Source organism: Crinia signifera, chromosome 1 (genome assembly GCF_055691185.1).
Source record: "Crinia signifera chromosome 1, ASM5569118v1, whole genome shotgun sequence".
In the NCBI taxonomy this organism is placed as follows: domain Eukaryota; kingdom Metazoa; phylum Chordata; class Amphibia; order Anura; family Myobatrachidae; genus Crinia; species Crinia signifera.
This window is the reverse complement of record NC_139217.1, coordinates 53,627,463-53,641,756: the sequence shown is the minus strand read 5'-3', so window position 1 is coordinate 53,641,756 and position 14,294 is coordinate 53,627,463.

Here is a 14,294-nt window from a genome sequence, read left to right as displayed (position 1 = left end):
ATTTTGCCGCTATGGGGGCATGACCCAGAGGCTCTGTGAGCCTCTAGCCATGCCCCCAGTCCCCTGGCTGCGGGAATAGATGCTGTGCACATGCGCACAGCGTTTATTCCCCGCTGCTTAGCAGCTGACAGGGGGGACTCCCAACAGCCCCCCCCCCACACCGCGGAACACTGCCGCCCGCGGGTGGGACATCGGGACAGGCCCTGACAATCGGGACTGTCCCGATAAAATCGGGACTGTTGGGAGGTATGCGGCTCTGATGCAAGGTAACGTCTACAGCCTGAAAACAAGCAGTAAGCATAACAGTACCTTGTATTTTACATTTTATTACTGCATTTCTACTCTTATATTAACCTTATATAAATAATGTGCACGATGTGTGACCGGATCCATCTCATATGAATGCATATAGCTATAAGTTATCAATGTATTTGCTATTGGCTATGAAGGTAATCAATAATAATGTATTAGAATCCAAAAGACATACATGTAAGGAAATGCCGACTCCTGGAGATGAAGCTGTCAGCTGAAGTGACTCGTCTCCATCAGCTTCTCCTGCAAATGCTGCTGCTTCTGCCTGACACAAACTTACTGTATTATCATGAGAAGAATCACCCTTATGATGAATCCCCTCAGCACACACACATATCATGTATTATGACATCTAGCCATACTTGAAGGGAGGCTGAAATAGCTTGTCATCTCTACAGTGTCTTAAACTCAAATACTTTTTGGCTTGAATAAGAGAAGAATACTTTAATGATAATAGAGAAGAAGAAAATGGATGCCGTCCCTTTGAGTACTGTGAGGAAAAGAAATCTCTTTGGTGCCCTCTGTACAGACTGAGGAAAATCCTCAGTCTATTATTCTTTGAGGGCAAAATCTAATACTTCAGTTCTGCCACAAAAGTGACATACCGAAATGTCATCATGTTGGGCTTGCTCTATTTAACACCCATCTGTTCTAGCGCTGCTCCTCAGAGACAGATTACAATTTTAAACCTCTTGAGGCCCTAAGCAGGATGTGGGTTTGGGATAGAGATGGGCAAAACGGGTCACTAACGAGAGCTTGTATCCAGCAGATCAGTCCGCGAAAAGATCCGGATCTTTTACATGGATCAACGGTTCGCTTTAAAAGAAGGGGGAATTTGATAATAACGAAGCATACTTTGTTTTACAATCATTTATTGCCATTTTTTTTTTTTACTTTTTTTTAAAACATTGAGCTGAACAAATAAGAACATACATGACCGAGTAAAACACTGATCGATGGCTGGGTGCAGAATCGCCATCAATGGTCTGCACCGATGGCCATCCCTAGGAGCAGCAGCCTTGTTATTCTTTCTATCACTTGCAGTCGCAGCACTGTACCCAGTCTCCAGAGTTAGTACATCTCAGCTGCCACAGGTGGCAGTGCTGAGCTCAGGCAAATGCATTGTAATGAAAAATGAAACTGAAAGTAAAAGAACGACGGTTCACCTTTTTGGGATAGGCGGCTCCCTCAGTCTTTTATGGGATCCGTCCAAAAAACCCGCTTCGTTAGAGAACGACCCATCTCTAGTTTGGGGCCTTCCTCCTTCCAACCATCCGTAGCCCTATATTTTTGCTGCTGATTGCAGGTGGCATTGAAAGAGTACCTTGCAGTTCAATCACAATACGTGCGCAGTTTAACGATAAATGCTCAGTTGCATGACTATCGGAATTTTGTGCAAATCTGCATCGGTATAGTAAACAACATGCAGCAGATACTTCAAGATATGAATAAAGGGGCATACACACGGGGCGATTTCAGACCCATTTCCAAGCGATCTGGCTAGATTGCTTACAAATGGAACACTGACCACTCTGTGTGTATGCCATGCAGCGATGGCGATGTGCGGTCCCACATGTCGCTATCACCCGCAGGGAAAGACTTGCAATAACAAAAAGGCAAAGGCCTGCTCAGCACAATCTTTCAGCACAACAGCATCAGCGGGTGCATCGTGGGTGGACCGCGATGTGCGCTGAGCAATGTTGCTTAAGCCCGTCGCTCAGCAAGAGAGCCGGCCCACGACACTTGAATTTCCCCCATAGAGATGGAGCAGCATTAGTCTTTTATTATATAGGATTATTCCAAAGTGAATGCACCACAAAATTAACGGATGTAACTGCAGAACTTAACATTTGGGCTCTATTTGAGGTTATATTTAATGTACTATAGAATCCTTACATAATGGGGCTGATTCAGACGTCATCGCCCACCCAAAATTCAGCAGATACTCTAGAGAAAATCATTCGATGGTGTTATATTTATTTTCTTGGAAAATTTAATGACAAAATTATTGATGCTAAAAAAATTCCATATTTTAGGGTGAGCTTGCCTTTAAGAACTCCTGACACAGATATATGCTAAGTGTGACCTAAATGAGCTGACTCACTGCTGCAGGTCCCTGTTCTAAAATGATAAGTGGTAGTCAGTCCTGTAGGGAATAACTAGATATTGCGTTTAAGCTGCAATATCGCTGCATAACATTGTCAATAGTCAGCAAATATCGGCTTGGACTAAATCTGTGCTTCATTTCTATTTAGTCGTAATTAAACCTATTTCTGCCACACGTCAGGTGTTCTATTCCTGCACATAAAAAAATAAACCCGTCTGGGCCCTGGGAGTTTGCTAATGGTAGAGATTTAATTGCTGAAACAAACTCCTCCATTGTCCAGGGAGTGTTAATCCTCTGTAATATCTCAGCGCATTATGTAGCCAATTTAAGGAGATCTAAGCAGGCTTTTATCTTATCTAAAGCTGTGCACACGTTGGGGCAGGCTTATTAAGCCTGGTGAAGAGATAAAGGGTCTTATTCAGCTAATTAGCTGCCTAGCGAGCACCTTAATGCCACCCTGCCGAATGGCCGCCCCCCCCCCCCCCCCAGGCGCCCGAATCCCTACTTTAGCATGCGAGGGAATGTGTTCGCTAACACAACCCCTAGCATATGGCCACTAGCAGGAGAAGTCATTGGATGGTCGTTCACCGGTAATAAAAGAAATTCTGATTTTTATTACAGCCACTATCCGTCAAAAAGGGGGCGGGAGCTGACGTCATGTGATGTCAGCCACCCACCCCGAGCAGGCATCGGCCCGCCTGCGTTCCCAGGGCAACAACCGGCATTTTCATGAGGGCGCCCATAGAATGCTAAGCAAGCTTGAATCAGGCTGAAAATAGAGATAAAGTGGAAGGAGATCACGCACCAGCCAATCAGCTCCTATCTGTCATATTTCAAACACAGCTATTGGCTGGTGAGTTATCACTTTCCGCTTTATCTCTTCACCAGGCTTAATACATCTGCCCCTTGTGCCTTATTCAGTAAGGATCTCAAAGCAACATCTTTCTCTATTGAACAAAACCATCAGCCTGATTCAAGCTTGCTTGGAAGGGGGCCCCGTTCCGATGGTGGGGGGGGGGGGGGCATACACCGCGCGTATATTTGCACATGTGCAGACCCCCTGTACGAAAGCCATCGGCGAGTATCACACTCGCCAATGGTGTTTCGCATGGGTAGGGTAGGGAGGGGGGGCGGCATAAGGGGAACACCCAGCATTTTATGGGCTTCCCCATAAAAAAAGCTGGGCGTTCCCCTGTATTTTCCGGAATTACTATGAATGATCGAAAATAATGAGTACAGTACATTGCCCCTCAGAGCCCTAAACTCCATAAGTGCCTGATGTAGTTTGAGACTGTACACTGTGAATTTACAGATGATATAACAAAGCATTTGAACTTAGGTAGACTGTAAAATAATTTTATTTGCCTAGGCTGATGCAGAGATCACTCCTCCATCCTTCTGTCCCAGCTCCAATCAGCTTTGTTAAATTCAGTAGGGATAGCGCTTTACTAGAGAACGTGCCAAAATTGCACTCGACCCAATCTAGCTTTCTACCCACTGGGAAGTGAGAGGTTGTGTGTGATCAGCCACAAGGACCTGGCGTTAGTAGTCATTATGTAATGACGCAGCAACCTGCTGCCACAACTTTCCGGTGCACATAACTCACTTCAACACTACAATACTGGCACAATACTATGACAGATGTAGCATTTGTTTTATATGTTAATAAGACAGTGACGATTAGAATATACCTTTGGTTGACTTAAAGGTTTCTAACCCTTGCGTACGTAGACATGATTAGGCACTTGTAAAATCCTGAGGGAGCTAGAAGCTGGCCCGAGGGAGCCGGATTGCAGGAGAATAAATAAAACATACAATTGAATGGGCAGCCACTGTAGGGGGTGCCTGACTGACAACTTAGAACATCTGTAAATTAAAGAAACACAGATAAACTTATCCTCACTACATTGATTTGTAAGTGAGATATAAAAATAATATACTCTGGGACAGAATTATTTTTATATAGTTCCTAACTAGAAAAGTGCCCAAATGAAACCAACCAGTCTGTGCCTTGCTACTCAATCCTCTGTGGGTTGTTCTATGCACAAGGCTGTGGTTTAATGACCTCGTTATCTCAGGGATAGCTGGCAGCATTAGGACTGGCGAGCTGGGCTGGATCTTTCCCAGGTGATTGATCACCTGAGCTCTTTTGAAGGCATTCTTCCGATCACTGCCCCGCTTGTGATAGTTTCCTGTTTCATGCTGGTCACCTGTCAGCCTACTATGTTATCCTCTGTTCCTGGATTTGCAGTTATTTGTCCCAGAGGTCTCCTGTGGCCCACCTTTGTCGGTCCTGGTTCTGGAAGCATCCATTTTGAGTCAGTCATCTGCCTTGCTTGCTCCTTGCTCCTGGTTCTTGTGGTCCTGGTCCCTGTGGTCCTGGTCTGGGTTCCTGTAGTCCTGGTTCCTGACATGCTCCTTTTGGGTCTGCCCAGTGTCTCATCTCCTGGGTCCACATGTGTCCTTCCCGGTCCAGTTCTGTTACTGTAAATGCTCCACCTGGACCCCTTGGGTTACTTTTCTTACTTTGCCCATTTCTGTGCCCTATTGCTGTGGTAGCTGTCTGGTTTTCCCTGGGTCCACCAGGAAGGTGGCAAAGGTCATACTTCAGTGTACATTTACCCAATCGGGGTTCTTTCTTGTGGTTTGTCCTTGTTCTGTCTTATGTGGTTTGCTGAGCATTGTGTGGTATTATTTTATATTGCCTTGCTTTTCTGTATTTGCGACTCAGTTGCATGTTGTCTGTGATGTGGTCGCCAACTCATTTATGTTTCCCCAGCATTGGCTCAGAAGCCGGTAGCTAGTGTCATCCCAATGAGGCCCTATTAGCCAGTTTCTCCTTTTGGTCTTCTCTGAAGAATCACCAGTGTCTTGTCCACCATAAAACCTGGTTGCACCGAAGTTGGGGTGGACTTAATTTGCCCCTTTAAATGTGGCGTTTATAGAAGAAGCCTAGCATACGCAGGTACTGATAATGCCTTGGGGTGAACCAACAGAGTAAGAGTAGGTCTCGCTCTCGCCGTCCTAAACAGTGGTCACAGCTGTGGGTTCACACCAGAAACCGTAAAACCAAGAGCGAGACATTTTAATTTGCAGCAAAGAAATGCCATTGAATCTTCAGCAATACATAGGCTATGGGAAGCCAACGCTTTTCTATTTTAAATTAACAGAATTAAAAAACAGTATACATTTTATTCTAAACAGCCCTGCATGCATACAGGAAACAATGCCTGCCTTGTTTTCTGGGGTAATTAGCATGTGACTACAAAGGACAGACCACGAGGCTGAAGTGACTCTCACTGTGCGCAGTAAATTGAGGACCACAGAGAAATGTTTGTGTAATACAGGTACAGTGATTTTGGCTGCGATCCTAAAACCCAGGGAAACACGGAATGGAAAAGATGTAGTTTCTTTCCACGCTCAATATTATTTTTCCAGCGGGACGTGATGATTCAGAAGGCAATCTAGGACTGTAATGTACTGAAAAGCAGCTTGTGACAGGTGGTGCATAATTGTAATGCTGACAGTAAGTCTGTGTGACACGTGTCTCGGAACGCCATGCGTTTACAATAAAACAAAGTATTTCAGGAACACAAACTGCGTGGGCTGATCCAGATGTGCAATGAAAAATAATTAAAAAGAAAACATTATGTAGTTATTGGCAGCAGAAAATCAGCTTAAACAGACAGAGACATCACTGTGGGTCCTTGATGAATTGCTACATGAGGGACACACCTGATGGGGTTAACCTTGATGTGGTGGCATTTTTGGACAAACATGCTTAGAACCACACTTACACTGCATGTTAATATTTGAGTTTAAAGTATCTTGGGTGCATTTCACCATTTTTCCAGACACCAAGATTTACTAAAGGCAAATACAACACGGATGTAAAATAAGGAAAAATGAAAAACATGTGTGAGAATACAATCACGCAGTTAAATACACCATCGGCCAAATTTGCAAGTACTTTTCACTATTGATGTGCACCGGCCACTTTTCGCGTTTTGGGTTCTGATTACCTTCAGGTTTTGGGTTCTAATGTGTTTTGCCAAAACACCCCTAAACGTTTTGGGTTCTGATTTTTTTTTTTAAAAAAGCACAAAAACTGCTAAAATCGCAGAATTGTTGTGTTTTTTTTGCTCCTACGCTATTATTAACCTCAATAACATAAATTTCCACTCTTTTCCAGTCTATTCTGAACACCTCACACCTCACAATATTGTTTTTAGGGCAAAAGGTGGCACCGAGGTAGCTGGATAACTATGCTAAGCCAAACAAGTGTGCGGCACACACACGTGGCTCATCTAGAAGTGGCACTGCAGCGGCAGACATGATGGCAGTTTGAAAAACTAGGCCCCAAAAAGACCCCTATCTGGCTTGATCGTGTTTACCACCAGCCGAGGAGCAGCCTTCGGCAGTGGCAGAATGGCACACAGTCATGTATGTGTTATCTGTGCTTATGGTCAGGGCCATCTTAACAACAGTGTGGGCCCCTGGGCAAAGCAATGCACTGGGGCCCTTACCCATTCTCCCCTCCTAGGGGTGGGGGGTGCTAGCAGCAGCAGCTTTGATGTCCCACGGGTGGCAGGGGGTGCTCTATCTTCCATTCAACATGTAGGACCTGGAGCAGTAACTTCTGCTAATTACTCCTTTACTGCACAGGTGGTGGGAGGGTGAACACTAACGTGTGGAAGGGGGCACTGAGCTGAATGAAGGGTCCCTTGTAAATGACTTCCAGGGAGGTAGGGGGTGTTTTATACGCAGGGGAAGGTTGGATAACGGAGTGGGCTTAATATTCGTCATTTTCCGGTGGAAGGGCAGGTTGTTTGACTGCAGATATCGCCATTATCTGGAAATAGATTTCTTATCCTTCACTGGTATAAAAACCTAGAGTCCCAACTTTCAGAAGGTGCTGTGGACTTGGGATCAGAGATTAGGAGCCAGAGCAATTCATTGACAAAATATAAAACTGTACACCAGACGTTTGGAGCTGGAGCAGGGACCGGCTGCTGGAGGGCTGATATCTCTGGTTCTGGGCATGATAGAGACAAGCTGCTAGTGTCGTCAGAAAGGGGAGAGTCCTAGGTTTTGGATATACTCTCAGAAAAACTCTATGTCAGAGAAAACCTGAGAAATATAACTGGGAATTGTAATTAACAGGTCGGATGTGACTGCTGCTTTGAAGTTGGATATCTCCCAGTTCCCCAGGGCCGATTTTCAAAATTCTGGTATCCCTGGAAAAAGGGGATCCTCAGCTATCAGCATAGGGCCTTATACACCTGGGCCCCTGGGCAAGTGCCCATTAAGCCCATATGTAAAGACGGCCCTGCTTATGGTACTCCATTAACAAAACTGCAGGATGGCTTTCCGAGACACCTGTAACACCTTATCTAAGGCAGTAGATGCCCCAGCAGAGAGGTATTATATGTATGGCACTAGAATGGAATGGAACCTACTGACCAGACATAACCAGTCGACGACCAGCCGAGAAGCAGTGGGCGATTCCTGCAGCAATCAATGACTCTCTGCTCTGTGTTTCAAAGGAATGTTGTGTGGCCCTCAGCACCAAATTTTTGGGGTTTGACCTAGCGAAAAGGGGGCATGGCCTGTACTTGAGGCCACGACCCATTTTTCGCCACTGAGGGCATGCCTAGCAGCTCTGTAAGCTGCTGGCCAGCCCCCAGCCCCTCTGGCTGCAAGAATAGATGCTGTGCGCAAGCGCACAGCGTCTATTCATGGATGACAGGGGGGACTTCCAGCTGCCCCCCCCCGCCGTGGGACACTGCTGGCCACGGGAGGGACGCAGTCATCACAGCACCGAGTCTCAGCTTGCGCAGCCCTGCACACAGAGGGCCTTTATTCAGATCACAGTACAAATTTGTTGGAAAATGGGCAAAACCATGTGCACTGCAGGTGGGGCAGATGTAACATGTACAGAGTTAGATTTGTGTGAGTTATTTTGTTTCTGTGCAGGGTAAATACTGGCTGCATTATTTTTACACTGCAATTAGATTTCAGTTTCAGCACACCCCACCTAAATTTGACTCTCTCTGCACATGTTATATCTGCCCCACCTGCACATGGTTTTGCCCATTTTCCAAACAAATTTGTACTGAGATCTGAATAAAGGCCACTGTGTGCATTTACAGTATACAGTGGATACAGAAAACAGTGCGAGTTCTGCCTAAAGGCAATTAAAATACTAATAATATAAATAAAAAGCTAAAACTAAAAAAAACTACAGACAAAACCTAAAACGAAAGTCAAGGTCGCAGCAGGAGGGCGAGTGCAAGTCAATGAATACATTTATGGGGAAAACAGTATTTTAAGTGGTAATGAATAACCTAAGCTTTAATATGATGTAAATCAGTTTAACATCTCTTTTCAAGCATGGATATTCATAATTCAGTAGTGAGCATGGTACATCCTAAAACGCGGACTGGATTCTCAACATTTGCTGACATTTATTTTCAGTATATATTTACAGTATCATATAAACTAGATAAGTGATGTCCCGAGAAATGTTGGTTTTTGTGTGTTCTGGATTGCGTATATGTCCTTCCCTTGTGATTTTCGCATTTTAGATGTGTGCTCCATGTGATCCTGAACCTGCAGGCAGAGCCGGACTGGGCCACAGCGGCATAAGAGAAACCTCTGGTGAACCCCACTGCTTCAGAGTCCTCCATCCTCTCTAGGGACCAGGGGCATTATTCTGATCGGAGCGGCCAAACGTGCGTACGTTCGCCATTACCGCACGCTAGCCGTACGCGGCCGTTAGGGTTAGGTCCACCCACAAATCAGCCGCTTACGTACAGGCAGAAATACCGTAGAAGGGGAGTGGCGTACAGATGAGCGTACGGCAACGTACGCGGACGGCCCAGCCCTTACACTCCGACAACTGGCGTACAACTAAGCGTACGGCGCCGTTTACGGACGTCTCTCGTCCGTCTTCCCAACGACTTCTTGCGGAGATCTGAGCGTACGCCAGCTTGCACGGACGGGTCCCTATTGTTTTCAATGGAAAACTCAGCTTTTGTCACCGCTCGTGAGAGTGAGCGTACGTCCGTGCACGCTGGCATACCCTTCACATATATGGACCTGCAAATCTTGCCTCTCAACTACTAATCTGACAATTGATTAATTAATCTATTTGTTATTCAATTATTGTTTTCTATTAACTCAATTGTCTACCTTAATAAAGACCTAATAAAACTACATTTGAACCCTCATTACATGTATATTTGTTATGTTCTAATGTGGCATTTTAATCACTATCTATGTGTCCCCATATTGCTGTTACTTTTACATCAAGTTATGTTGGTGTTTCTGTATATGTACTAAATTATGTCCATAATTACTTTGTCCACAATGTGTAACATGTATACCTACCCTGATGTTATGTGTGATGTTTTAATCTAACAACATTAAACATGCATGCATTTTCACTATGTGTTACTCAAAAGCACACACATTCACACATCAATCATTACCCCTCACCTCAAATTACAAGTATAACGTACAGTACACATCTGTATGTACCTACCCTTACAAGCCCTCTAACATATTTATTAGTAAAAACACAGGCAATTTATAACAGAATCGAAACTTTTATTGTAACAAACATAATAAGGGGGGGGGGGGGGATAAAAATAAATTAAATGAGGGCCTCCAGTTGCCCAAAAAGAATAAATAAATAGAGGAGGGTCAGGAACATTTCCCTCATGATTCTGGCGACCTCCTCCTGGTGCTGTTCAGTGTCTGTAGTGAAGGGATAAAAAAAAAAAATTAATATATAACATACACAAATGTTTGTTGTATTTGTACATAATAAAAAGTTCAGAGTTATGTGTGAAGGCCACATACATTTGTAAACTACATTGAAGATGGGTCTGCTGTAAACACAGTACTAAAAAATAATATGTTAACACACACATACTGTACATAGTAAATAACATTAATTCAATTACTCCTTCATCAATGAATGTATGCTGTATCCCAATTGGTACTTTGGTTTTGGGGGACTGTCCTCTAACCTCACAATTAGCCTGTGCTATTTAAGGGTTATGACATTGTTGTGGCTTAAGCACTCCTTAGTATTTTAAATTTAGGACATTGCTGTACAAATTATAGGCCTACAGCTATGTTTGTAAAGCATGCATCCGCATGGCCTCACACACTATTACCAAAACAATCTCTACATTTAAGTTGCACCAGTGGCAGATTAAGCCTTTGGGGGCCGGGGTACTTTAGAGCGGGGGGCCCCCTTGCACTTGTCATTACTGGCCGCACACTGCATGGGCGAATATTATACTGTCAAAACACAGAGTAAAGGCAGAATAAACTTGGTCAATGGTTACCTGCAGGGGATATATATATATATATATATATATATATATATACACACACCACATGAAAAGCTGTGTTTGTCCCTCTGCCCCTTACTCTGGAGACCTCACAGTCCTAGTGCTGCCTCTGATTAAAGACCCTCCTATGACTAAGCTGCTGCTGTTCTCCATGGACCTGAGAAGCATGTAATGAGCTCCACCAATCAGAGCTCAGCACAAACTTCTCAGCCTCTGTCCTCTGGTGCAAAGTGTCATGGGACTTAGTCAACTCCCAGAAATGCACTGCACACTTGTGCAATCAGTGTGCCTTGGCTCCCGATGCTCAGCACCATAAATCATTGTCACATTGGCAGATAGGTGAAGCTGCAGCACTACCCCACCCATGCACAAAACATTTAGCTAAAAAAAAAAAACATAACTTAAACATTTTATTTTTAAAAAATACATGACAACCACAGGGGGCCCCTAGCTAGAGGGGGGCCCAGGGGCACTGACCCCTTGCGCCTCCATTATAATCCGGCCCTGTGTTGCATATCATGCTGGGAACTGGAGTTACCCAACACCTGGAGCCACATAACTACCACACCACTAATGTCGGATATCTCATTGGATGTACTGTTATGTCAATTATTCAAGGGGTGAGGCATGGCCACACTCAAAAAAACCACCAAGGGAGCCTTGTTCCTGGAGAAGGACAGGACACACCTCATGGTCGGCCTGCAGTGATATGTTGCAACTAATGTTGATGTTGGATACACATATGTGGTTGTTGTGATTGTTTATGTGTAGAAATGTGTAGGTCAACATTAGACACATTATTTACTTACGGCTACTTGAGCCATCCTGGTTGCCGCTGGTTGGCTGTGCAGTGGTTGGGGGGGTCAGGAGCAAAGGGGATGGTCCTGGAGTTTGGACCGAGTTAGTGGGTGTGAGTGGGGAGTGGAGAGGTTTGGGGGTGGGTGGTGGAGAGGTGTAGGGGGGTAGGAAATGGGGTGGGGAGGGGGGGGGGGTTGGGGGGGGGGGGGGGTTGTGGAGGGGGTGGGGGTTGTGGAGGGGGTGGGGTTGCGGAGGTGGTGGGGGAAGGGGATGGGGAAATTGTGTGGGTCCAAACTGCACCCAGTGTCTCCAGTGTTGGGGAGGGGAGGGGGTGTGGGTTGGGGAGGGGGTTGTGGAGGGGGTGGGGGTTGTGGAGGGGGTGGGGGTTGTGGAGGGGGTGGGGGTTGTGGAGGGGGAAGGGGATGGGGAAATTGTGTGGGTCCAAACTGCACCCAGTGTCTCCTCTTCTTCCTCCTCCTTCTTCTCCTCCTCTTCTTCCTCCTCCTCCTCCTCTTTCTTCTCCTCCTCCTCCTCCTCCTCTTCCTCCTCCTCTTCTTCCTCCTTCTCCTCTTCCTCCTCCTCTTCTTCCTCCTTCTCCTCTTCCTCCTCCTCTTCTTCCTCCTCCTCCTCTTCCTCCTCCAGGGCTGCCTGGTCCCGGGCTGCCTGGTCCCGGGCTGCCTGCTCCCGGGCTTCCATGCGTGCCCTTGCCCGTGCTGAAATGTTCATGTTGATGGCATAGAAATCGAAGATTGGGTTTCATAAAAAAGGGGAAAGAAAAATTCACATTAGTCATGCTCATAACCTTCAAAATTATCATTGCTGTGATATTTCAGACATTTATCATGCAAACTATTTGATATCCTACACCCAAAAACTGATCAACTACTTAACCCCCCCCTATACACCCCCTATAACACCCATATACACCCATATACCCCCCATATACCCCCATATACACCCATATACACCCCCATATACACCCATATACACCCATATACACCCATATACCCCCCATATACACCCATATACCCCCATATACACCCCCATATACACCCATATACACCCATATACCCCCCATATACACCCATATACCCCCCATATACACCCATATACCCCCCATATACACCCATATACCCCCCATATACACCCATATACACCCCCATATACACCCATATACCCCCCATATACACCCATATACCCCCCATATACACCCCCATATACACCCCCCATATACACCCATATACACCCCCATATACATCCCCCATACTCAGCAACATATTTATAAAAAGTACACCAAACATTGCTAAAAAACGCTGACATACTAGTAATCAAAACTTACATCGGCCAATATGGCGGCGAAGGCTGCTCAGCAAAACTGGCTGCCGCCGGCGCAGGTCTGACCAGCGCCGCTCAACCTGCCCCAGGCTTCTGCGGACGCCGGTCGTAGAGAAGATCAGGCGGCGGGCAGCAGTATACGCCCGCCGCTTGTCGGCATTGCTAACATATGGGCCCCTGGGCCCCAGGTGACGGTCCATAACGTCGACCAGGGCCAACAGCTCAGGGGTGGAAAAGGGCCTAGCACGATTAGACGTCATAGTGGCAATGGCGCAGTTATTAATTGCAGGTACATATATCACTTTTGGTGCTTGCTGATTGGTCGAAAAAATTGTTTGTTTGGTATTAACTTTATTAATCCCTCTTACAGTAACAAACTGGATGCGAATAGAAACTTACGCGGACCGTTCCGATATTCACACACTACAAACCAACAGCATGCATTCAATGTAGAGATGAACTGTATATACAGTGTGCTGAAACTAATACACGCAACCATCAACTTATAACTACGCTGCTTAAAGGGGGCACGATACACCGATATCCATGGAGAGGAGTACTGTATTTACAGTGTGCGGAAAATAATACACGCAACCCTCTACTCATAACTACGCTGCTTAAAGGGCCACAATGCGACATGTTGCTGTATGACAATTTCATACACATTACATATGTAAGGAAAGCATTGTAACGTGTAGTTTTGAAATGTGACTCACAAGGCATACACGAACTCCAACAGATACCAGCTGACAACACTCATCATTGGAATGACAGGTGCACACATTTCACGATGTAGCCCACAATGCTCCACAACCTGTGTATTTGCATATACAGGTGATTGTTCAGGTGGTTGAGACCTGCGTAATGTAAGCGGGAATTATCGGCGGGAAATATCGGCGTAAATTTGCATCTACATTGCGTGGAAAAATATACGCCCCCTTGTTCATGGCGGGAGATTAACATATAAATATTCAGTCAGATGCAGCCCACAATTGCTGCAAACATGTCTGACTCAGACGATTCCGCAGCTGAGGACGCTCTGCAGAGAGCTACAGCACAATCCCTGCTTGATGCACTGAACAAGAGGGAACAGAGCGGAGAAGGAGGGCCCAAGAGAGGAGTAGCCTGCAAGATCAAGCGGGCTCCTCAGTAACAGGCCCTGGTGAACCTCCACCAGCTCCACAAGGGCCAAGCAACCAGCCAGAACAAGAGGTTGCATCTCTCCAAACAGGTGTGACCCAGCAGGTGCATGGTGAGAGAACTGGGGCCACCAGAAAACGTGCTGCAACATCTAGGGTGATGACTGAGCAGGATACCACCACCAGAAAGAGAAACCCAGCATTTGTAGAGGCCGAAATGCGAATTCTAGTGCCCAG